The 27,322-nt window shown below is 41.2% G+C and overlaps 1 protein-coding gene across 2 annotated transcripts in view; it reads left to right on the plus strand.

Moving 5' to 3' along the window:
• The window catches only part of LOC131036391 (uncharacterized), a 122,449-nt gene that overhangs the window by 19,855 nt on the left and 75,272 nt on the right, over positions 1-27,322 (plus strand). The gene's annotated exons all lie outside the window — the stretch shown is intronic.

Here is a 27,322-nt window from a genome sequence, read left to right on the forward strand (position 1 = left end):
AAAGAACCACAAGTAGTGCCCTTGGCACTCACATCAAAAGTGTGTTGGTTATCTAGCTCCTCCAATGTATCATATTGGGAAGTGGAAGCATCTGATTCATTATGCTTTGGAGTTTGGCGTTATATCCCACAAACTTGTGTCTTTTTCCATGGAGCCATGTTGTTAGTGCAGAAGGAGGTGCAAGGTGGAATGTACATACATTAACTTGCACTTTACTGGGTGGATGAATGAGTATGCACTCCAATTCTGCGTGGATGCAGATGAACTAGCAACCTATTCAATAATGAGACAATGCTAGAGAGCTAGAAAATTTAAAGTAAAAAATGAAACTTCAAACCTGAAAATATTATAGTTTTAAATTTTTTTTTTAGTCTAGATAAAAATTCATAAAAATTACTTGCAATAAAACTTTGATCAAAAGAGGTTGTAGGTGACAAAATTGTGGCCATGGAAATACCACTGATCGTGATCATCCGTCTTGAACTTGTCATCAAGAGCTCCAATACTTGACCATTGGAGTGTACAAAATCAATGAACTCAGTTGTGACTACATCTCGCAAATCAGGTATCCTTTGGTGAATTGAAAATCTCTATATGGGGTAATTGTCATTGGTACTTAAAGGATCTCAGCACTATAGCATTTTGGACTCTATACAAAGGCAAGATGATGTAATGGGTGGTCATTTTGTCCCATTTATCTTCAATGATTTTGTGCAACTATTTGAAGGAAGTCTTTCTGGGATCTTGCTCATTCGCATTGATGGTGGTCTTTATTGTCTCAATCATTGAGTCAATGGCATCATATATCTCTCTGAAACAAGACTTATATCCTTGTTGGTAGAACGAATCATTCTTAGAATGGGCTCCATGAAATTAAGGAGACATTTCACATGATCCCACCAATTGTCATCTAGGATCATTTGCTTAATATTTTCTGCCTTCTTAGTGTTGGATTGCCTCCATATGGATAAATTGTGATTGATGACCATGTTAGAAAATGCCTTTTGAACATTCATAAGTCATCTCAAAATGATTGTGTTGGAGGCAAAATGGGTCTCAACTCTCAGCAACCTTTGAAATAAATATAAAATAATTAAAACAAACTTTAGAGAAGAAATTTAAAACAAAATTAAACTGAGTTTTACCAAAATAAATTTTTATGCAACTAAAGGGAAACATAAAATTTTATATGTTACCTTCAATAGCTCCAACTTTGAGAATGTTTTGAATATGTCCTATGACATTTGATGGTTAGTGACGAACATTTGGATCAATTGTGATTAAGAAAATGCCTTTTGGATGTTCATAAGTCATCTCAAAATGATTGTGTTGGAGGCAAAATGGGTCTCAACAACCTTCAAAATAAAAACAAAATAATTAAAACCAAACTTTAGAGAAGAGTTTTAAAACAAAATTAAATTAACTTTCAACAAAATAAATTTTTATGCAACTAAAGGGAAAGGTAATATTTTAAATGCTTTTGCTTACCTTCAATAGCTCCAATTTTGAGAATGTTTTAAATATGTCCTATGACATCTGATGGCTGGTGATAAACATTTGGATCTCTTTGGCATCAAAATATAACTTTTTGATCCATTCAATTTAATTGCCAATTTTTGTGGCATAAGGTTGGGGGAATGGATAGCACAAAGCTTCCAAAAATTGTGTGAATAGCATTCTTCAACCAACAAATCAAGCACTCTTACAATTATTTTTGTTGTCTGTTTTGACTTGAACAATGTTTTGAGACCCCACCTTGTTGACGGCTGTTTTGTGACACTCTCCAACAGAATAAAATACCCCAAGTATTCTATCCTCTCTTGACAAGGAAACCTCAAAATGCTAAAGATATGATCAAATAAGGTCACCCCAAGGTTCGTATTGTTAGGTCTAGATGATGCAAGGGATAAACAAAGTGAAAAATGATGTGATTTTCTGTTTACACAAAGGGACTTAACCTTCTACAAAGCTGGAACTTTGAACATTTGTTATGGTGATCTAAGTGATGCTTTCCTCCTAAACTAACTCAAACTCTTCAAACAAAAGGACAAAAGGATACGGGTTAGAGAAACTAAGCTTAGAACTTAAGGACAATGATGATAATGGATAGTGTTTTCGATAGACAAATTCCTTGTGGAACTACTTTCTACTTAACCAGAGATAGCTCACAATGCCATAGAAATAGTGCAATCTTCAAAGGTAGTGAAAGATTTTCGTATTGTAAACATCCATCCAAATACCCAATGCTGGTGCAATCCAATTGAACATCCACAATCAAACTATTGCGACAATAAGGTTCATAACAACCATGCAAAGTAATTTGCAATCAACAAAATACAAATGGTATGAACCAAGGAATTTATCAAATATCTTCGCATTTCATCATTAAAATCAATTAACTTTAACTAAATATTGAGAAGTAGAAACCATGCAAAATGTCAAAACTTCATACAAATGTTCATCACATCTTCAATGAAAATTATGTATTTATTCCAGTATAGTCTCGACAACAATTTCTAATCTCCTTTTACAAATGAAAAGGCCAAGCCTTTTATAGACTTTCAATTACAAATCAAGGGCCCAGATTGATCCTAATCAACAACCAAGATTAAACAATAAAACCCTAAGTGGGGGTAGGTATACCTACCACCACTTACAACATATTTGACCAATGAGAAAATTATACAATTTTCAAATATGCGTCCTTTTAGGGAAAGGGCCAATGAGAAAAAAGGAGTTGTAATATTTCATTTAATGCCTTTTACGCACGTATTTCCCTCCTTGTATAAGTCAAGGTCGATGAATTTGGACATGTTGACTTTGAATTATTTGATTGGTGGAAATGAGTAGGCACCACCTCAGCTTGCACACCTTGCAAAGTTTCTTCTTCAATTCAATTTGTCTTCTTCAAAATGTATTCCTTGTCCTTTCTTTTGCATTTCCATCTTCATATTTTGACATCCTTTTTGAGAGTCCTTTGATCTCTTCATTTGTGCTTATCCTGAAACACCTTCTTATCCATCTTCCATTCATTTCCATGCATCATTCTTGAAAAGACAAAATACCTTGAATCACAATTGTGAATAAAACCCTATGTCAAATCCGGAATTAGAAATGCATGACAAGATTAAGGAATTTCACTTGAAATACAATTCATTCAAAAGAATTTAATGGAAAACATGAAGATCATAAAATTTTAACCTATGTTGAATATCACTTTGAAGTTTCCATCCATTTCATATTCAAACAATCATGCATGCAAATCTTTCATAAAACCCTTCTAAAACCTTTTAGCAACCAATTAATTTTCAAAATGTAATTTTGAAAGATTTTTCTACAACTTAGCTCATACCTGTTGTGACGTAGTCACACATCCCCCCATTGCAAATGGGGACCCCTACTTTTTTGCTTTCTGGGGTTTGTTTCTAGGTCTTTTAGGGTTTTGTCTATTAGCCTTTGCATGCTGAGTGTTGCCAGAGGGATCACTAAGATAGCAGGCTCTGTTTTAGCTAAAGGTGAGTTAGTGGATGCTTCGGGTTAAGGTCATCTTTGAAAGTCTTCCTTAGAACAAAGTTTTGCTCTTGTTGCTAATTGTGTCTTGTTTGAGTTTGAGGAGGTCAATGAAGCTTGGTGAGTGAATATCATCTTCGAAGGTCCGAGTTAAGTCAAATCGGTGAGTGATGAAGTTTGGAATGTCATCCTGATCTTCAAATGTCCTGAAATTTGGTCAAGTCTGGAATGTCATCCTGATCCTGAAATTTGACAAAGTCTGGAAAATTGAAGAATCCTCCAAAAACTAGATTTTGCATTATAACTCTTGGAGGTCCGAAACCACTCTCAAACATCCTGACAGTATATATGGAATATAACTTAAAAGTAACTTATACTTAAATGTTATATTCCATATATGAATCCTGACGGAGAGGCTAAAATGTCAAATTTTGCTCCTGACCCTTCCAAAGGGTCCAGAGCGAAATTTCACAAAGGACCTAAATTCTTCACCTAAATCATTGAATGGTTAAGCAAATTTGCAAGGATAGGGAAGGAAATGGATCTAGGATCAAGTCTAAGGCAAAGTCAAGTCAAATCCAAGGTGAATTGAGCCTAGAATAGGAATTCGCTCCTGACCCTTCCAAAGGGTCCAGAGCGAATTCCTCTATAAGACACTCTACATTGCCCAAAGCCATGGACTAGCTCATTCCTAGGCATTTGTGAAGGCAAAACACTTATTTGGAGTGAAGAAATGTGAAAATGAAGTTAGGATTTGAGCCCAAGGAGGAATTTCGCTCCTGACCCTTCCAAAGGGTCCAGAGTGAAATTCATTTAAAACCCTATTTTTTCACAAAATCTTGAGCTATGTGTCAACTTAAAGAGCAAATTTGCATGGTCATGATGGAAGGAAGCCTAACAAAGTGTGTCCAAGGCATGAAAAGGAGAAAGGAAGTAAGAAATTAGCTCAAAATGAGAATTTTGCTCCTGACCCTTCCAAAGGGTCCAGAGTGAAATCCTCATTTGACCTTCAATTTTGGCCTAAGGCATTGAAAATGAAGATTTTTGAGCCAAGTGGATGGCAAGTGGACTTGAATATGGCGAGAGGAGGGTGAGTTTGATCAATTTTGAAGATGGATTGGATGAAAGAGGTTAGAAATCAATCAAGAATGTGAATTTCGCTCTTGACCCTTCCAAAGGGTCCAGAGCGAAATTCTTAGAAGACACCTTTTTCTTCCTTGTTTGCACTGAAAGTCTTGTTCTTTGGGCATGGTGGGGGTAGGTTGATATGTTCTTGCCTTAGGAAGTGATTGAAAGTGTTGAGAAGTGAGGATCTTGTCCAAGATTGTGAATTTCGCTCCTGACCCTTCTAAAGGGTCTAGAGCGAAATTCTTCATAAGCCTCATTTGCTTCCTTGTTTAGACTACCAACCTTGTTCCTTGGGCGTATTTGGAAGGGAAATGACATGTCTTTGCCTTTTGAAGTGATAGAATGTGAAGAAGTGAAGGATTTTGGCCTAAAACTAGAATTTCGCTCCTGACCCTTCCAAAGGGTCCAGAGCGAAATTCCCAAAATCCCCCTTTTCCTTACATTTTTGTGTCAAGCTAAGTGTGGATCAAGGTAGATTGAGCTTGGAAGGACCCCTAGGCATGCCTTTGAATTGGTTGTGGCCTCCAATGATCAAGATTTTGTAATGTCCCCTTTTTAGCGCAACATGATATGGGGTGTCGTTAGCCTATTTTGGCATGGTCCCGAAGGCTAACAAGGACATTGGTGGGATCCTGAGGTGTTTTGGCCTAGGTGTTTTCAGTTTCAGGCCAATCGGTGCTGCTTTGACAGGGTTTCTAGACACTTACTATTTATAGTAAGATAGTCCCCAAGCAGTGACTTGAAAATTTTAGTGTTTCCCTGGTTGGCATAATTATCAGTAAAAATGTTTGAAGGCGACAATGATTTAAAGAGATTATCAACAATGTTTTAATGTTTAACGATAAAGTGTAAAGTTAAATTAAATATTTAACTTTATCGTTATATTATAAGGTTGGGAATATAAAGTAATGTTTAAAATATTAAAAGTTCCCTTTAATGTGTACATTGTGGGAAATAATATTTTATTCTAAAATGTATTATCCCACATTTAGGAAATGAAGTGTTTTGCATCCAGGAAGAAGATATAAATGGAGGTTGAGAGCTCTCTTTTGGGGTATGCTGGGATGAGATTAATGTTATGCTGTTGGATTTCGTAGAGATCTGATTATTGGGCTTGGAGGACGGAATCCCTCTTTGCTAGCATTCTCTTCGCTGTTGAAAGACACAGTCAAGAGGATTAATGGTGTTTTCATTCAGGAAACACATTGGGCTTCATCTGGTGCTCTCGCATGAAGTTTTTACAGGGGTTTGAAAGTGTAGATTTGAAAATAGTGTTTTTGCTACAGTACCGCGTGAATAGTGTTTTTGCTACAGTACCGCGTGAATAGTGATTTGCTACAGTGCCGCGTGAATAGTGCTTTTGCTACAGTACCGCGTGAATAGTGTTTTGCTACAGTACCGCGTGAATAGTGTTTTGCTACAGTGCCGCGTGAATAGTAAAAATGCTACAGTGCCGTGAATAGTGCAGCTACAGTGTGTGAACAGTGTTTTCAGCAGGTCTATACTTGTGGAGTTCAGGTTTGAATTTGTTTATTATCATATGGTCTGTAATATTCTTCAAATCTGATTTGTATGCTTGGAGTTGGAATTAAATAAATACCATCAACATTAATCTTCTTGTTTTTGGTATTTGATATATCTGGTTGTTATTATATTGAATAAACTTTGAAAGCTTTACAAAAAATAACAGTTTATCCAATTTATCCTATTGCAAATCAAGAACCAAAAATCCAGTAGTCAGCTTGCAAGCCAACTGTTTGACAAAATTACACTAAGTAAAAAGGACATAGATTTAGTGCCGAACAGGGGGTGCCCATTACAGTGGTATCAGAGCTATAAGTCTTGCCATCCTGTGGAGGTCTTACAGAGACTTTGGAACAGCCGGATAGAGGGAAAAATGTTTGACGAAATATCAAAACACTAAAATCAGAAATTATTGAATTAAAAAACATGCTAAGCATGTATGTTTAAGCATGCAACAGGGGCCTTATAACTTCCGCCATACCAAAGCAAGACAAAACAGAAATTTGAACTCACAGAGCGAGCAGTCTAGTTCATCCGTGCAAGTGGACATAGAATCCAGTCATACAGACATAGAGGAAATATTCTTTGATCAGGACAGCAGTATGGGTGACTGAGATGATAGGAATACCGTTCCAGATCAGGGGGAGGTAATGTTCAGACAGTTACTGGGTACGTTAGAGCAAGGGCAGCGTATGCAGCAGGAGCAGAATAGGCGAATGGACATGATGTTGCAGCTTATGGCTAGACAGATGGGCGTCAATATTAATCCAGGTGATGCCAACAATGGAAACAATAACAATGGGGGAAACGATAACAATAGGGGCAATGATAATAATGGAGGCCGAGGCAACAACAATGGCCCTGAGAATAACATTAATGGTAATAATGGACATGGCAACAATGGGAATGAGGCGGATAACTTTAGACACGTTGCACGCCCAGCTCGAACAACGAGCTCGAGACCTCTTCTACCCACCTTCCCACCTAGGGATCCGGTTCAACCAGTGAACGAACCGCAGATTACTGAGTTACAGGGTCAGTTCAGGAGGGACTGGGAGGCCAGTGGACCCGAGTTTCAGGCAGATATTTCCCTCAGAGATTATATGGACTTGAGGATGAGACATATGCCTAGAGCAGGAGGGAGGAATCAGAATTTTGAGCTGAGGAAGAAAGTTGGAAAACTTTCCTTGCCTTATTATGATGCTTCAGGGAAGATGACCGTACGAGCTTGGGTGCAGAAGGTAGATACATACTTGCAGCTTAATCCTATGCCTGAGGAGGAGGCTATCAATTATGCGGCTATGCATTTGGACGGCGTTGCGCATGAATGGTGGCATCATGGCATGCTGACTCTGGGGCATAATCAGATTACATCCTATGAGGAATTCACAGAAAGATCGATTGAGAGATTTGACACTAGGGATCCCGAGTTACATTTCAAGGAGCTAGCACAGTTAAAACAGTCAGGTTCAGTGGATGCTTACATCATCGAGTTTCAGCGTTTGTCTGTACTTGTTACTGATATCTCTCCTAGGAGATTGGTGGTGTTATTTTGTGATGGGCTTGCTGATCCATTACGTGGTTGGGTGAAGGGACATGATCCACTCACCTTAGCAGAAGCAACTAAAAAGGCACGAGATTTAGCCCCTTCGGTATACAAAGGAAAATACCATTCAACAGATTCTTCCTACTGCAAGGACAAAGACAAAAAACCATTTCAGAAAGAGTATAACAAACCCAAAGAAGGATCAAAAGGACTAGATAGTGAAACCTTGAATGAACTTCGAAAGAAGAAACTGTGCTTCCAGTGTAGAGAGCCTTGGGACTTATCTCATAAATGCCCTCTCAAGGCTAAGGCAAATCAAATGGAGTATTTTTCAGCAGAGGAGTCAGAGTCAGAGGGGGAGGATCAGCACTCCGATTCAGATGAGGGTAACACGATAGAGGAGAGCAGCATTCCTAAGGATGATAGATCGTTGGCACGCTTGACAGGGGCCCAAAAGGCAATCACATTTAAGGTCAGGGGTACTATCCAGGGGCAGAAAGTGATATCTCTCATTGACACTGGGGCTACGCATAACTTTATAGATACACAGTTGGTAGCCAGGATAGGTTTACAGACAGAGGAGCATGAGGGTTTTAGGGTCATGGTGGCTAATGGCCAAAAGCTATTATGTACTCAGAAGGTTTCAAATCTTCACATTAGATTTGGAGATGGCTATGAGTTGGAGGATGATTTCTACGTTGTGGACATGGGAGATTACGACATCATCCTCGGTATGACATGGATGGCATCGCTGGTTGAGTTCACTTTCAACCTAGCAAAGTTGGAAATGAGGTTTCAGCATGAGGGTAGGACTGTTGTTCTCAGGGGACTTTCAGATGGGAGTTGCAGGGTAGTCTCTTTGAAGAGAATGGAGAGATTTTTTCGACATAATGACATAGAGTGGGCAACAGAGTGCTTAGTTATGCCAACTTCACCGGAGCCTCGGGTGAAGAGTCATCCACCAGATATACAGGAGATTCTTGATAGGCATGCCAAGGTATTCAGTGATATTCCTCACGGGGTTCCTCCTGATAGGGGTGCAGAGCATGTTATTGAGCTCGAGGAGGGAGCCAAACCAGTGATGATCACTCCCTATCGTCATCCTAAGAAACATAAAGATGAGATAGAGAAGGCAATTAAGGAGTTGTTGGAAATGGGGCACATCAGGCCTAGCAAAAGCCCTTTGCTTCAGCTGTAGTTCTGGTAAAGAAGAAGGATGGGACAATGCGCATGTGCATCGATTACAGGGCACTGAATAAGAAAACAATTAAAAACAGGTATCCCATTCCTAGGATTGATGAGCTGATTGATGAGTTGCATGGTGCATGCTTCTTCACCAAAATTGATTTGCGATCTAGATACCATCAGATCAGGATGAGAGCAGAGGACATTGAGAAAACAGCCTTCCGATGTCACTATGGCCACTTTGAGTTTATGGTTATGCCATTTGGACTAACCAATGCACCCGCTACATTTCAGAGTTGTATGAACCAGGTATTCAGGGAGAAGTTGAGGAGATTTGTCTTGATCTTCTTTGATGACATCTTGGTCTTCAGTAAGACCTGGGAGGAACATTCACAGCATTTGGAGGAGGTATTATCTATCCTAGAGAGAGTCTTTATATGCCAAGGAGTCTAAGTGTGAGTTTGGTATGACAGAATTACTATACCTTGGGCATATTATTAGTGCAGATGGAGTTCGAGTAGACCCTGAAAAGATTAGAGCTATAGTAGATTGGCCTACTCCCACGAACCTCACACAGCTTAAGGGGTTCTTTGGTTTATGCGGGTTTTACAGGAGGTTTGTTAAGGGGTTTTCACAGATTGCAGCACCTTTGACAGACCTTACTAAAAAGGGAGCCTTCGTATGGACAGAAGTAGTGCAGCGATGTTTTGACCACTTCAAACAAGTGATGTCATCTTGTCCGGTTTTAGCTCTACCAGATTTCACGAAGCCATTTGAACTTCAGTGTGATGCTTCAGGTGATGGGATAGGGGCAGTATTGATGCAGGAGAAACATCCCATTGCATTCGAGAGTAGGAAGCTCCGAGGTGTTGAGAGGAGCTATCCTATCTATGACAGGGAGATGTTGGCCATAATGCATGCATTGGCCAAATTCCGATCATACTTAGTAGGTGGACGGTTTGTGATCAAAACTGATCACAATAGCATAAAATATTTCATGAGCCAGTGTGATCTTAATGACAGGCAGCAAAAATGGATCACTAAATTGCAGGCTTATGATTTTGACATAGAGTTTGTCAAAGGGAAGAAGAATGTGGTGGCCGATGCTTTATCCAGGAGACCACATGTTTGCGCTCTAGTTGAGATTTCAGGGGATTGGAGAGATCAGATTATAGCAGAGTATGCAGGGGATACTTGGGCTTCTAGGATAGTTGCAGGTACCATACATGATGATAGGTATATGGTGTTGGATGGATTGATCAGATTTCAGGATAGGATTTATTTGATTCCTACATCATTGTTCAAGGGGGAAATTTTAAGGGCGTTCCATGATGCGCCTACAGCTGGACATCCTGGGATCTTCAAAACTTACAGGCAGATCCGTGAAAGGTTTACTTGGAGGGGACTTAAGGATGATGTGCAGAGATATGTGAAGGAGTGTGCAGTATGTCAGCAGAATAAGGGAGAGCACACTTTTCCTGCAGGGTTGCTTCAGCCTTTGCCCATTCCAGATAGGAAGTGGGAAAGCATATCCATGGACTTCATCACCGGACTACCTAAAGTGCAAGGGCGAGATTGTATATATGTTGTGGTAGACCGCTTGACAAAGTTTGCCCATTTCTTCGCTATACCATCTACTTACATAGCAGCGCAGGTGGCAGACCTCTTTTACAAGGAGATATTCAGATTGCATGGGTTGCCTAGGTTTATAGTGAGTGATCGGGATAGCAGATTTTTGAGTGCTTTTTGGCAGGAGCTCTTTCGGTTGTGTGGTACGGAGCTCACACCCAGCACTAGTTATCATCCACAGACGGATGGTCAGACAGAGATTGTGAATAAGTGGGTTGAGGGTTATCTGCGAAATTATGTGACTGCACAACAGAGGGCCTGGGTGAGATGGTTACACATGGGGGAATATTGTTACAACACGACATATCATATGTCTATCAGGATGACACCCTTCATGGCACTTTATGGCTATGAGGCGCCGAGCTTTGTTGACATAGTCTTGGGGGATAGCAAAGTACCCAAAGCCCGAGACTCATTGCAGGATAGTCAGGACATCTTGAGGGCGCTCAAGGAGAATATACAACAGGCACAGAATCAGCAAAAGTTGTATGCCGATCAACATAGGGTGGAGCGTAGTTTTGAGGTTGGTGACATGGTGTATTTGAGGCTACAACCATATAGACAGTCATCACTCAAGAAGAGCGGCGCTGAAAAGTTGAAGCCTAGATTTTATGGTCCCTACAAGGTGATTCGCAGAGTGGGTGAAGTCGCCTATGAGCTTGAGCTTCCAGAGGGCAGTCGGGTGCACAATGTGTTTCATGTGTCTAGGCTTAAGAAAACCATTGGTCAGAGTGTAGTGCCTTCTGCAGATTTACCCCCTTTGGATGAGGAGGGGAAGCTTGTGTTAGTACCTGAAGCTATTCTGGATGTCAGGGAAAGGATACTCAGGAACAAAATCGTTAAGGAATACTTGGTGAAATGGAGAGACTTGCCAGATGAGGATGCTACATGGGAGAATGAGCAGGTATTGCAACATTCAGGACCGAATTTGCTTGAGGACAAGCAATTTCAAGGGGGGCGGACTGTAATGTCCCCTTTTTAGCGCAACATGATATGGGGTGTCGTTAGCCTATTTTGACATGGTCCTGAAGGCTAACAAGGACATTGGTGGGATCCTGAGGTGTTTTGGCCTAGGTGTTTTCAGTTTCAGGCCAATCGGTGCTGCTTTGACAGGGTTTCTAGACACTTACTATTTATAGTAAGTTAGTCCCCAAGCAGTGACTTGAAAATTTTAGTGTTTCCCTGGTTGGCATAATTATCAGTAAAAATGTTTGAAGGCGACAATGATTTAAAGAGATTATCAACAATGTTTTAATGTTTAACGATAAAGTGTAAAGTTAAATTAAATATTTAACTTTATCGTTATATTATAAGGTTGGGAATATAAAGTAATGTTTAAAATATTAAAAGTTCCCTTTAATGTGTACATTGTGGGAAATAATATTTTATTCTAAAATGTATTATCCCACATTTAGGAAATGAAGTGTTTTGCATCCAGGAAGAAGATATAAATGGAGGTTGAGAGCTCTCTTTTGGGGTATGCTGGGATGAGATTAATGTTATGCTGTTGGATTTCGTAGAGATCTGATTATTGGGCTTGGAGGACGGAATCCCTCTTTGCTAGCATTCTCTTCGCTGTTGAAAGACACAGTCAAGAGGATTAATGGTGTTTTCATTCAGGAAACACATTGGGCTTCATCTGGTGCTCTCGCATGAAGTTTTTACAGGGGTTTGAAAGTGTAGATTTGAAAATAGTGTTTTTGCTACAGTACCGCGTGAATAGTGTTTTTGCTACAGTACCGCGTGAATAGTGATTTGCTACAGTGCCGCGTGAATAGTGCTTTTGCTACAGTACCGCGTGAATAGTGTTTTGCTACAGTACCGCGTGAATAGTGTTTTGCTACAGTGCCGCGTGAATAGTAAAAATGCTACAGTGCCGTGAATAGTGCAGCTACAGTGTGTGAACAGTGTTTTCAGCAGGTCTATACTTGTGGAGTTCAGGTTTGAATTTGTTTATTATCATATGGTCTGTAATATTCTTCAAATCTGATTTGTATGCTTGGAGTTGGAATTAAATAAATACCATCAACATTAATCTTCTTGTTTTTGGTATTTGATATATCTGGTTGTTATTATATTGAATAAACTTTGAAAGCTTTACAAAAAATAACAGTTTATCCAATTTATCCTATTGCAAATCAAGAACCAAAAATCCAGTAGTCAGCTTGCAAGCCAACTGTTTGACAAAATTACACTAAGTAAAAAGGACATAGATTTAGTGCCGAACAGGGGGTGCCCATTACAGATTTTGGGCTTAAACTAGGATTCCGCTCCTGACCCTTCCAAAGGGTCCAGAGCGAAATCCTAAATAGGTCCTGTCCCTGGCCATGATTTTTAGCGAAATTCTCCTTTCTGGCCATTTTGAGGGTCAAGCAAGTGTTGCATGCATGGGAGAAGGATCCAAATAGAGAGTCAAGGTAGATCAAAGTGAGAAGAATGGAGCTAAGTAAGAGAAATCAACCTAAAAGGAGAATTTCGCTCCTGACCCTTCCAAAGGGTCCAGAGCGAAATTCTTCAAACCACCTATTGTCTCCTTGTGTGAAGCCAAAACATTGATTCCTATTGAAGGTGGAGTGAGGTATTCTTGCCTTGTAAGGTGAATTGAAGTGAAGGAAGTAAAGAAATAAGTCTAAAACTTGAATTTCGCTCTTGACCCTTCAAAAGGGTACAGAGCGAAATTCCCAATTTCACCTAATTTGCTCATGATGAAGGTCAAGGTATGGATTCCTAAGCCTAGGTAGAAAGAAGACTAGTGTGTGCTTGTCTTAGGAGGTATTTTGGAGTAGAAAAATGATAGAACTTGAGCCTAATCAGGAATTTCGCTCTTGACCCTTCCAAAGGGTCCAGAGCGAAATCCTTAAAAAACTCCATTTTGCTCCAATTTTGCATCAAACTTGGTGTTGGTTGAGATTAAGGGGATCCTTAGACATGCATTTGACCAAGTTGTGGTCACAAAATGTGAAGATTTTGTCCTAGTATGCAAATTTCGCTCCTGACCCTTCCAAAGGGTCCAGAGCGAAATTCCCTATAGGTCCTGTCCTTGGCCTAGGTTCAAAGCAAAATCCTCTTTTTTGGTCTTTTTGGAGGTCAAATCAATGATGTCTTTAGGAGAAAGCAATTCAAAGGTCAAGAGAAGTTCGAGGCAAGGAGAAGATGAAATTTGAGCTAAAATACAAATTTTGCTCCTGACCCTTCCAAAGGGTCCATAGCGAAATTTTTATAGGGCCTGTCCCTGGGGAGGATCTTGAGCGAATTTCATTCTAATGCCTTTTTGTTGATGATTTAAGGTAGAAAATGCTATGTGAGATAATTATATCATGTGTACTTAATCATCTTTTGGTTTGTTTTGCAGATAGAAGAAAATCAGGCCAGGACAAGGACGACCTATTCTAAGCCCATCACCATCAAGGACGTCCCAGATGCATAAAGGAGGACTCAAGGTGTTTTGAAGAGTTGGAAGACTTCAAGTGTTCAAGGAGTTGCCACCTATCTCTAAAACCTTCACTTTACCACACTAAGGAACCACAAGATGACAGAGAAAGGAGTTGCTAGCACTTCGAGGCAAGGTATGCTACTAGAGAAGGAAGACTTGACAATAAGAAAGCCTCATCAAGCATATGGGAGTCAAGGACGTACGTTGTTCATCAAAGTACATCAAGGACGAAGGAAGATCAACCAAGGCACAGACGTCAGACAAGGTGGCATCCCAGTCATTGCTCCTCTAGTCAGATTGGTCCACCTCAGCATGTCCAGATTCAATGTACCCGATTCATCGTGGACGATGCAAACTTCGGTGTACCTACCCCCACTTCCTATTGGTCCTCACTCCTGGAATGTAATTTTCTAATTGGCTAAGTAAGTTTGTTGTAACAAACCCTAATTAGGGTTTCTATCCTATAATCCTAGCCATCGATTCTAAGTCAATCAGAGCCATTTGTTTGTAAAGGGTTCTCTATATAAAGCCCTGGCTCCTCATTTGTAAGGGTTAATAGTTAGTAGTCAGAGATTAGTTAATAGTTAGGAATTAGCAAAATGAGATAGAGATAGCATTTTAGAGTAGAGTAGAAAGAGAAGGCAAAGATTGTTGCCAAGACATTGTTGCAAAAGACATGTAAACTTCATTGAAGGATTGGTGAATTCTATGTGTTGATTCTACAATTTGCATGGTCTCTATACTTCTCAAATTTAATTTCATATTATTAGATGAATGGAAGAAATCTATATGATCAATGGTGAAATTTGTATATCCATACTACTAGCGGTTTGTTGATTGCAAACTTGCCTTGCGTAGTCAACTGGAATCATTCAGCTTAAGCTTAACTTCAATTATTGCTTCTTCATTGATATTCATCAACTTGACGATGTCTATGCTTGTAGCGGTGATCTGAACATCATAAAGCCTTCCTTAGAAGATCGCACTAACCTTGTGGAGATGATCCTAGCTTGTCAAAGCAAGACTTACTTAAAGTTTCATCAAAGGTCTTCCATCGCTTCTACATTCTTAGTGTTAGAATTAGATCCTTCTCCAACCCTTATCCTTTTCCCTTTTTTAAAAATCAAGGATCAATAAAGACCCACATTCCAGTTATATCCAAAGCAAATCAGACGCTCCGGTCATCGAATGTAAGTCCCCTTGTGATTCCAGCAAAATCACATCATACCGCAAGAGCTTATCCACACGTAGAGAACCTACAATCAGAACCTTGGAGCTACTCCGATTGATCCTTCGGCGAGATATTCAGCATTCGGAGAAGCTTTATTCAAGAGAGGATAAGGTACCTTTAGGTATTTTATTCTGTGTTTGGTTGTGTACAAAAGACACATCAACAATACCAAACCTAGAAATGAACGAGTCTTATTGTCTGCCTCTTAGACTCGGAAAATCAAGTGCTTGCAACTAAGATTCCCTTCAGGTCTAACTTCAAATCTGATCCCTTAATTTTTCAGGTCTGATTCTTTATTTTATTTATTTATTTCAGTTCTGGAATATTTCTCTTTTCAAATCTTGGTCGCTTCCTTAAACATGTGAATCAAGCACTTCTTGTAATGTCCCTTGTAGAGACTCCCTTTCTTGATTGGTTAAAGATAGGTAAATAGAAGAAAATGGCTCTAGAATTAGCCGTCTATTAAGTTCTATATAAATCAATCATATAAAATTTGTGATGTCCTTAATGAAGATTCCCTTCCTAGACAAATCAGTGCAGAGATAAATGACAAAGAATTGTTCCTTGTAACTAGGCCATGTGGAACAATTCTTTGTTTGACTCACTACAGTCAAACAAAATCTGAGAATTAATATGTATATATTTGATGTGAAATGACAGGTGTATAATGGCTTAGATTGTAATGTCCCCTTCTCCGCAGTGATTAATTTTGTTGGCCGTTAGCCTAGTTTGGAGGCCCATAGGCTAGTCGGGGCAGAAATTAGGGTTTCCTATTTTCAAGGAGGTTTCTTTGGTGTTTTCACAGGGTATATGTGAGAGTTTGATAGTTTGGATTCTGGATTCCTTCTGAGTTTTCAGAGAGCTTCAGGATGGTTCGACATGCATCTGCATCGAGTGACTTTTTCCAGCCTTACTATTTTTAGTAAGTGTGACGACTGCTTAGAATGTGGTTAAAATCACTTTGGAAACACTTACTATTTTTAGCAGTATGTTATTTTTAGTAAGTACTATGTTTAGTAGTTCTATTTTTAGCAGGATGTCAGCAAGCCTATTCAGATGGCTATTTCCGACAAGTCAATTTGAGCAATTGGTCTTCCAGCATTTTTTTGGTGCTATTCTTCGCAAGGATTCTACAGCTCAATTCAGTGGCTATTTCTGGCAGTATTATTTTGGTAGGATCTTGTATTCACTCAGATGACTATTTTTAGCAGTTCAGTTCAGAACCCCAACTTAGTTCAGTTTTGGTGATTTCGAGCACTTCAGTCTCCGGCTCAATTTGGCAATAATCAATATTTGAGGAGAAGGTATTTTTAATATATTAATACCTTAGGCATGAGGTATTAATATTTGATTATTTTATGGATGGACGACTTAGGAAGGGAGAAAATATTAATTTTGTCCTAAGTCTTTTTGGGCGAATTATTTCACCTTCTTTTTGGATGCCAAAGTGCAATTTCATGAATATTATTTTTTTAAGCATTATATTTATCAAAAGTGGCGATATGGATGAAAATGTGCTTAAGTTATAATGTTTTTATGTTGCAAAGTGTGGACCAAGGGAAAAGTTCGAACTTGAAGACTAGGTGGTGGATTTTCATCTTGGGTGCCATATACTTGAAGGAAATGAAATGAAATAAATCGCCAAATGTGAGTGGAATGAAATGACATGTGATTTGGGCGAATTTGGAGGCATTTGCATTTGAATTTGAGCCTTCAAAATCTATAAATGAGAGCGTTGGGCTTCTCATTCATGATCTATGAAGAAAATTATAACAAAGTGCTGCCAAAATTTGGAGTGAAGCTTCAGGGAATGCATACCTCCTAGCTACCGCTTGGTTTCTTGCTTGCAATACAACAACTAATTGAGCTTGTGACTGCTCTTCATCCAGAGGAGTAGATTTGAGGAACAATGTTGCAGATTTGTGTGTCAGTTTCAGATATTTTGGAGTTTTTTCTGAGTGTTCATGTTGCTGGTCGCGGTGTGTGCTGAAGCGTGTTTTCGTTCGTAGCTCCTTGTGTGTGCGTCAGGTCATTCTGGGTATTCGCTCATTCATCTCCTATGTCATGGACAATTGATCTTGTAAGTTTTCGTTGGTTTTCTTGGAGTATTGAATTTTATTATGCAAGTCGAAGTTTTCTGCTGTAACGCCTTATGCTAGGAGTGCTTTGGGTTGCGTGTTGAGTGTTTGGGGTCATATTGCTGCTGTTTTCCAGTTCGTACTTGGTTGCTCAATGCTTGTTGTTGGTTTGGGTGTGCTCTTGGGTGATTTGAGTGGGTTTTGAGTGAGTTAGGAGTTTTTTGGTGTGGATTAGTGTTGCTGGTTATGCATTTCCAGCCTGCTGTCATAAATATCAGATTTTCGAAAGTTGGATTTTGGGTGTGTTTTTGAGAGTGTGAGTAGATTGGGTGGTTAGGTGATGACTGGAGGAGGTGTTGCAGTTGTCAGCTCATAATAAGCACTTGATTATTAAATTTCATACTTATTGTAATGCTGGTTAGTAGTACTAACAACAACATTTTGGCTTTCTGTTGTCCCAGTGCATAAGTGGAAGAGGCTGGCTTAGTCGCCTATCTTAGATTAGTAATATTTCTTATATTCAGAAATCATTGTAATGAATTTGTAAAGCTGGTTAGTAGTACTGACAGCTATCTTTCAGATTTCTTATTGGGTTCCCACTGCATAAGTGGAAGAGGCTGGCTTGGCCGCCTATCTTGAGTTTGTAATACCGTCCTCCCGCTGAATAAGCGGTGGAGTTGATATTAATTTCCATTTCTTGTCCTCCTGCTGCACAAGCGGTGGAGTGATTGCATTCTTCAGTTCTTTTGCTTGTCCTTGGCTGGTTTACCGCCAAGTGATTGCATTGTTTTAATATCCTGCTGTATAAGCGGAAGGGGCTAGCTTGCCGCCCGAAGATTGTTATCGGGAAAAAGTGTATAGTTAGTAATGTTAATTATCAATAGTTAGTTAGCCGACGGGTAGGTAGTTGGAGTCGCGACGGTTGGGTCGCACCCCTTCGGCAATCATATATTGTATCACCTCCGGGTGTTGTGGTGTGTAATGTTAGTCGTGTCAGATGTAATGTTGACGACAGATATAATATGAACATCCTTTGACATTAATGGAAAGCTTATTCTGGTACTTCTTTTATATTTGCATTGTACATTGCTGTTCGATTTCTGTATTTTTCTTGTTTACCCAGTGAGGTAAACATTTGGCGCCGTTGCCTAGACGAACTCAGGAATGGAAGACACGGATGGCGCACAGACACAATGGGCCTACCCGTTGGTGAAGTAAACCTGGAGAACCGACGACAGCAAATTTTACGAGAATTTCATGAGCGCCAGGATGACGGACGTAGGGAAGACCGACAAAGGACAAATAATCCTTAAATTGTGAAAGGAGAGAAATAAAGAACACTATTAGAAGCAGAAGAATTATGTTGATTGTATACAAAAGAATGAATTAATAAAGACGTGTTGTGTTTTGATTTATGTGTTGAGAAACATGAAATTGTACCACAATTAATGCCCAATTTACTGAATAAAGACAGAAATAAGAAATTAGAAACCGACGAGTGGGAGGCTGCGCAGAAGGCTTTGATTCTGGAACAACGTGTAGAACGTAGACGGAGGCTGAGGCAACTTGCCGAAGGACGACCTGCCGAAGGGTTGCCCGAAGGGAACCAAGGAGGTGTCACGGAAGGTGCAGAAGCCGAGGGGAATTTCTACGCGTCGCCAGACTACGGTAGAGCGAGAAGCCTTGAAGAGTTTCTGGAGGAAACTAGGTTACGGAGAGAACTAGTTGAAGAGACTCGAGATCGGTTCAAAAACTTATCTCTCACGCCACAAAGGGAGGATCACCGAAGGGAGCCGGGCACGGGTGACGACGAAGTGCCACAAAGGGAGGATCACCGAAGGGAGCCTGGCACGGGTGACGACGAAGGGGAAGTTAACCGCATGGTAGGTATAAGGCAGAACACTGTACCTTCGGTCACCACCACAGGAGACATCAGCGGCATCGGAGGAAGTAACCGCACGGTAGGTACAAGGCAGAACACCGTACCTTTGGTCACCACCACAGGAGGCATTAGCGGCATCGGAGGGAGCAGCACCGGAGGGCAGACACAGCCACAACCATCTCCAAGTAGACGATTTCCATCAATGGCGACCAAACAGAAGTTACCCAAATTCAACGGGGATAGCAAAGATGATCCCGCACGGCATTGCCGTACATGCGAAACCATCTGGACAGCCAACGGGGTGACTGACCAGGATGAATGGATGAAGCAGTTCCCCGCCACACTGAGAGGAGTGGCTATTGACTGGTATGCAGACTTGGATAAAACCAGTGTAACTACGTGGGATGAATTGAAGAAGGCATTCGAGAAGGAATTCCGGCTTCTCCGAGATGATAACGAGATAGTTTCCGAAATCTACGGAACAAAGCAAGGAAAGAAGGAGACCGTACGGGCGTACAGGCGCCGACTAAAAGAGTTAGTCGGGAAAATGGAAAGCCAACCGGCCGATGGCTTGAAGAAGAGGTGGTTTGTCGAGGGTTTGAACCCTAAGCTACGACGGAAGATGAAAATTGTGCCTCCAACATCCTACGACGACGCATACAACCGGGCCATGGACCTGGAAAGTGAAAATAAGACGGCCAAAAAGAAGAAGAATAGACCTTCATCATCATCTGAAGATGATGACACATCGGAAGAAGAGAGTAGTAGTGACGAGAAGCCGAGGAAGAAAGTCACAGCCCTTCAAAAAGATATGGAAAGGATGTTAAAAGAATTTAAGACAATGAAGGGGACTACAAGTAAGGACGATGAACTATGGTGCACGGAGTGTAAGGAGAGCGGCCGCACGAAAGGTGCCTGTCCCAAGAAGGCATTTTGCGACATCTGCCAGATTATGGGTCATTCTACGAAGGAATGCCCATACAATCTGAAGGCACGTAACCAGCAAGTGCTCTTTGCGCAGGAGCAGCCATCCACATCGGAGGCAAACAATAATGCATCATCTGGAGGATACCGGGACAACAGACGCGGCGGTGGAAGGAATAGCAACAATACCAATAACGGAAGCCGTATCCAGTATGACGTCAAGGGCCGGCCAATTATCCAATGTAGGGCTTGTAATCAGTGGGGGCACTTTGCCCGTGATTGCACGAAGGAAGCCACCCCTCAGCACCTCTGCCGTTGGTGTGGGCCAGGCGACCATGAGGACGCAAATTGCCCGCAGGCAGGGGTGAATCTCCTCAACATTGAGAAGGCTGAGAAGACTGGTGAGAAAGAAGTACTGGCGATCACCCGCGCCCAGACGAAAAAAGCCACTTATCCCGACCCCCGTACGGAGAAGGAGAGATTACGGGAGGCAAAGGCCAATATTGAACGTGAGATGACAACCGAACGACGGGACAACGAGGGTGGCGAGTACATCATTCCGTACGGAAGTGGAAAATAACATCATTGGGCAAATATTGCAGATGGAGGTGCCGATAAAGGTAAAAGACCTTCTAGACTCTATGCCACAATTGAGGACTGCCATCCTCACCAATGTGCAAAGCACCGCATTGTCGAGTGCACCACAGGTAGGGGTTCCCGCCACCGCTACGAAGAGTACACCACAGGTGGAGGTTTCCGTCAGCCCTTCGACTGACCCGATGTTACTAGCCTTGAGCAGTGGTAGACACCCAGCTGTGGTAGAAATGGGTATCTGTGGGACCATTCTGAAGGACACCATTGTGGACGGTGGATCTGGGGTGAATGTACTACCAGAAGAAACATGGAAGCGGCTGGGGAAGCCCACCCTGTGGCCACCCACATTCAACCTGGTGGGAGCGGACCAACACGGCATTAAGCCACTCGGCCTGTTGATGGCCCAGCAAGTGACAATTGGTACGCAACCATTCTTGTTAGATTTCGTGGTCATTCCCTCGAAGAAGAAAGGCTATGACGCCATCCTGGGGAGAGTGTGGTTGATCAACGCAAGGGTAAACTACAACTGGAAGAAAAATACACTTTCCATGGAGAAGGGAGGGCGAAAATATACCATTGACCTACACACCCAAAATGTCGGCGAAGAGCTCGCCTCTTCCGACTCGGAGGACTCTAATAAAGGGGAAGGGGGTCCCGATGAAAGTAAGGGCAAGAACGCGATGGAGCCGAACAGTGAAGGGGTGCTAGAATTGGAGGGATGTTCTGAAGATGAGAGATGCTCACTTAACGGGCTCTTCCATTGGCAGATGGAAGATTACGAAATGTTCCAAAGCTACAGGCTCGAAGTAGAGGAACCAGAGCAACCAACAGAGGTGTACCTGCCGGAATACAAAGAATATTGGAAGGGAGACGCCCCAAACCCTGGCGACGTAAATAATCCGAAGAGTGTCGGCACCGATTGGAACCTTGTGTGGAAGGCCGCAGCCTTCGAAATCTTTATTATCCTTCTTCTTCTTATGTACGGGAAGGAGGTCGTGGTCCCTGTAGAATTTGTGGTTCCAGGTCTTTCAATGACCAGTGAAAATAGATTGGCCACCAACGGGTACAAATTGAAACCTTACCACGCGAAGCGCGCAGGGGACCCGAGAGGCCAGACAGACACTCGAGAGTCCGGAGGGGGACCCGAGAGGATGGAAGGAGACTCGAGAGGCCGGGCAGGCGACTCGCCAGGTATAGGACCAAAACAGGAGACTGTCGAGCGAGGAAAACCGAGAAGGATGAAGGGCAATCCCAGAGACACGGGACCCGAACAGACGACTTTCTAAGACATCTAAATTAGGAGAGGAGGGAAAAAAAAAACAAAAAAAACCGTACGGTCGTATGACAGGCGACCGTACGGTCAAAAAAATAATTTACAAAAAAAAAAAAAAAAAAAGAAGAAAGAAAGAAAAACGAAGGAAAAGAGACCACCGTACGGTGGCAACACCAACGATGGACACCACCGTGCGGTGGCACCACTGAAGGTGGAACCCACCGTGCGGTGGAACCCACCGTGCGGTGGCACCACCGAAGGTGGAGCCCATCGTGCGGTGGAAGCCGCGAAGGGCCGCGTGGGCATAAAGCCGCCTACCGAAGGGAAAACCGCCGAAGGAGATAAAAAGCTACCGAAGGGAAAGCCGCACATGCCGAAGGAGATAAAAAGCTACCGAAGGGAAAGCCGCACATGCCGAAGGAAGAAAAGCAGCCGAAGGGAAGACAATCACCGCACAAATGCAGAAAGAACCAATTACACCGCACGAAGTAGGGAAGTCACCGCACGATTGGAGGTGGTATGGCGGGACATTACAGTGCCTAAAAAAAAAAAGAAGAAAAAAACGACGACGGATTGAAAAATGATTCGATGACATCTGGAGCCTGGACACTGAAAATATTGGAGTGTAGAAGAAGGGTTTTTGACATCATAAAATATCACAGAAATGCAGTGCGCCATGGACTTTCATGGGGTTCTGAAGGTTGTAAATTGGTGTTGGCGGCGGGGGCGCTGCCCCTCGACCCCGCCCTGTACTGCGACAGGGAGCGCACCTGGGGCGCTGCCCCAGGACCCCGCGAGGGGCGCTGCCCCTCCACCCCGCTGGGGCGCTGCCCCAGACCCCGCGGGGGCGCTGCCCCTCGACCCCACTGGGGGCGTTGCCCCCAGACCCCCAGTTTATTTTGGAGCTACAGAATACCACGGGAAGTGTTGTGCTTGTCCGTACTGTGAGAAGGAAGCCTGCAGCTAAGCATTGGCGGGAATGCCATAAGCCGTAGAGGGAGACGGATTTGGAGGTTGGGAACAAACAGAGTTTGAGGGAAGGCATTGCAGGTCCGCACAGTTGTATGACACCAGGGAGTTATTCAGTTCAGTTTTTAGCCTTTGGGGAGTGTGATGGAGGATTTGAGGTGTCTCCTAGCATTTGTGCCAGCGGATTGTGGTCACCTCCAGGCATGACTGGTACGCTTTGAGGAACTCGGAGGATGTCTCGGCGGGACGTGAGGTTGCCGTGGTGGATGCATAGAGGGCTCGGGAGGAGCTGACCACCAGGTTGGAGGCAATAGTCGCGTGAGACTTAGTTCAGCGTACCCAGGAGTTGGATGCCGGGAGAGCAACACGGGTGGCTATCGAGGACAAATTGGCTAGGGAGACCATATCAATTGAGTAGCAGTGGGTGGAAGCTGAGACTGAAAAACGTGTTTTGCAGACAAGTTTGGGTTAGGCACAGGAGGATTGTGATGGCCAAGGAAGCCATATTGGTGAAATCCGCACTTGAGCATTGGCTGGTAGTAGAAAAGGTTTTCAGGCGAGGACGCAGCAAGTGTATAAGATCTGGGCCCGACTAGCGTCAGTAGTTCCTGCCATTCATCTCTATTTTGTATTAAGTCGTCGGAGTCGACTTCTTTTCTTGGGGGGGATGATGTTATCGGGAAAAAGTGTATAGTTAGTAATGTTAATTATCAATAGTTAGTTAGCCGACGGGTAGGTAGTTGGAGTCGCGACGGTTGGGTCGCACCCCTTCGGCAATCATATATTGTATCACCTCCGGGTGTTGTGGTGTGTAATGTTAGTCGTGTCAGATGTAATGTTGACGACAGATATAATATGAACATCCTTTGACATTAATGGAAAGCTTATTCTGGTACTTCTTTTATATTTGCATTGTACATTGCTGTTCGATTTCTGTATTTTTCCTGTTTACCCAGTGAGGTAAACAAAGATTGTAATCATTTTCAGATATTGGCATCTAATGATCTCCTTGACACTGTATGCTCTCACCCTCCCAGATTGGGCTCTCGGTGATCAGAAAGTGGAGGGTTACTTTCAGCAGCATTTGGTTTTCATTTCCTAACATTAACAAGTGTTGTGTTGAATGTAACTTTGTGAAAAAAATTGGAAAACATTAACGGGGATATTACATAGATCTCTTAGCCAATAAATACCGTCTCTTGAATGTATATATCCTCCTTTTTTTTTATTGAATGCATTTTAGTCTTCATTTATTGTTCTATCTCTTAAAGGTCACACCTCTTTGATAAGTCACATCGTTCTCATTCGCATCAGTTCATTATACCAATAACACTCTTAGTGATCGCTGGCAACTTTAGTTGATAATTAATCTTCTTTAAAGGGTCTTCTCTTAGTAATTCTGTTTTAAGACTGATCGTTGTCATTAACCTTCTAATATGTATCTATTAGTTATGATCATAATCAAATCGGACTTGTACATGATCGCTGCCCAATTAACTCTTAATGTCGATTATATTTTTGTAGTTTAGATTCATCTTTATCCAATCGGTATTTTTGTTTATTGTTTATGGTATAGTTAAGAGATGTTGTCTATAAATGATTTCTTTATTCTGTTATGGTCGGTGAACATGACTAATCAGTCGATGAACATATAGTTTGTAATCATCACCGCTTATTCATCCATCGATTCCTGTTTACAATCGCTCCATACTATTTCTATTTCCCCAGCGATTAATATTCTTCCAATCTGTTTTGGTTTTAATTAAGTCTTTCCCACGACTATTCTATGTGTTATTATCCACGGTAATCCTGAATGATCTCCATACTCTATCATATTTGGAAACATCAGTTGTTTCATATGTGATTCTTATAAAGGATTGATTTGGTAAGTTGGCCAGTTGTGTGTCTTCATCCATGATTGTTATATAATAAGTAATTACTCTTATTTGTATATTTTCAGAATATTATTATTAATGAATATTAATTAAATAATAATATTTAATAAATAAATAAACATTTAATAATTTCAATTAAGAAATATTATATTAATCAATAATAATTATTTCATTTAGGTTATATATATGTATAATGATCAGGGAGGGGACATGACACTCTTGAAATTTCTCTCAAGATCTGCTATAGTTTGCTCCTATCTGCTGTTAATTGCTGACTTCTGCTTTTGTTTTGTTCCAATTTGCCTCCTTTTGGGTCCTAATATTTTACTCCTAACTTGCTGATTACAGTCTTGACTACCTGATTCACCTTGCTTTTGCTCTTAGTTCACTAACTTCTCTGCTGGAATTCGCTCATGTTTGCTTTTTGGATGAATGGACAAATGAACAATTTTACCTTGCCTAAATAGGTGTTTACATAATCTTCTTGCAAAGGGTCGGCCATGTTATGATCTTATATTGTTTTTCAAACTCCAAATTTCTTCACTTCATTTCAAGTCGGCCTTCTTTGCATTGTCTTTTATCTTATTTCATCCTTTGTCACGAGCAACTCACCTCTTTATCCCTGACGGAAATTCCACTTGTGCTTGCACAAACTTGTCAAAAGGCCAGGCGGAGATTTATGTATTGCATGCATTCCTGGGCAGAGATTAAAGGTGTGCCTGGATTGTTGAGCGGAATTCCAAGGTGGGTGTGGATTCTTGAGCAGAAATCCATGCGTTGCTTGGATTTCCTAGTGGAATTTGAAGGTGGACATGGATTCTTGGGCTGAATTCCAAGTGATGTATGTATTTCTTATTTCCTCTTTTCACTCCACATTATTTTATCCCACTTTTCATTTTAAATTCCTTGGATTTGTGAAGGAGAAAAATTCCTAATTTGTGAAGGGTTGATAAGAGTAAAATCTTTCAAATTTTCTCACTTGCCCTTGAAATTTCATTTCTTTTGTTGCATTTGTAGTCGTAGAGAGTTCAATAAATCAAAGGACATCCTCGCAAGTGTGGGCGAAAATCCTCCTTGGTCTTGGATTTTTCCTTTTCTTGGTATTGGAATCATGGAATTTTCCTTGTCTTGATCTTGGAATTTTCCTTTATTCATGTTTGAATTCATGATTTTATCCAAGAGAAGGTCAGACATCTGACCTCTCCTTGGATTTTTGGGTCCTTGAAACTTTAATACTTGGATTGTCTTGTTCATGCGCTCATAATTCCTTCATTTCCAACACTTTTCAAGTTTTATTCATGCACTTGGAATCCTTATTTCGATAACCTCATTGCAAGCATCTCATTTCTTGCTTGGAACTTTTATCCTTGTCTTGATTTAGAATAAATTACACATTCCTTATCCTAAGCAAGGAATCTTCCTAACTCGACCTACCCATTCTTGACTTGATCGTACCTTTTCCAAGGACGAACCTTTGCACTCTTACTTATTTCATGGACTGATCAATGTTTTCCTTGGAACTATTTGACTTTCATCCTAGAATTGGTTGAGTGCTCCTTGTCCTTATCTTAAATTTTCCAGATTTGCTTGAGGATTATTCACTCATTCTATTCCGAGACTTCAACTTTGTTTTGCATTGGAACACTTTCCTAAGATAAACCTTGCACTCCTACTTGTACAAGATCATTGCATTTCTGAACTGTCAAGGGTTTACTACTTTTCCAACGGCTAGGAAGCTAAGAGACCAAAATTATTGCCAAACTAAGCAAAACTAATCCAGCAAGCGGCAAATAAAAGGGGTCCCCATTTGCAATGGGGCATGTGTGGTTACAACACAACACACTTCCTCAATGGCCTATGGAAAACATTGCCAATATAGGGGACACTGCAATCACATTAATCAAGGGCTGATTTTAACATCTTTCCTTTTATAAAAAAGAATGGACAGCCTGGCCTATGATTCTTTAATGATCTGCAATGAATCTTTTACAAGCTTGACCTTCTTTTTTCAAAAACGTGCCACACACCTTCTCATAGCTTAGGCTCTTGTACCCTTTTGGAGCCTCATTAATTTTTCTCACTCTTTCTTGCTAATATGAGCAAACAACATTAAAGCCAATCCATTTGCATAAATGCATCTTGTAGTGTGTTGATCTTGGGAGTCATTTTGAAATGCCATTTCCAATAATCCCCTTTGTCTCTTTACTTGTAACAGGTTTTTCTTGAGTGGTTCTCTACAATGTAAGGACTAGATGGGGGTAGAAGTGGGTTCGCTCCTTGAGATCATTTCTTTGGCAACAAAGAATGGTTTTCTCTATGACTTGATACTTTATCTACTTGCTCCTTCTTTTGCTCATAATATATTTTATCACTTGCTCTGATTGCATGGGTGCATCATTCTTTCCATGGCAAACTTTGATGCCTTGTCTAGGAATGCCACACAAATGGGCTTTCATCTGAATGTATGAGATTGAATATGTAACATTAACTCCATCGCAAATTTAAATATATAACCCACCAC

Source organism: Cryptomeria japonica, chromosome 5 (genome assembly GCF_030272615.1).
Source record: "Cryptomeria japonica chromosome 5, Sugi_1.0, whole genome shotgun sequence".
Taxonomy (NCBI): Eukaryota; Viridiplantae; Streptophyta; class Pinopsida; order Cupressales; family Cupressaceae; genus Cryptomeria; species Cryptomeria japonica.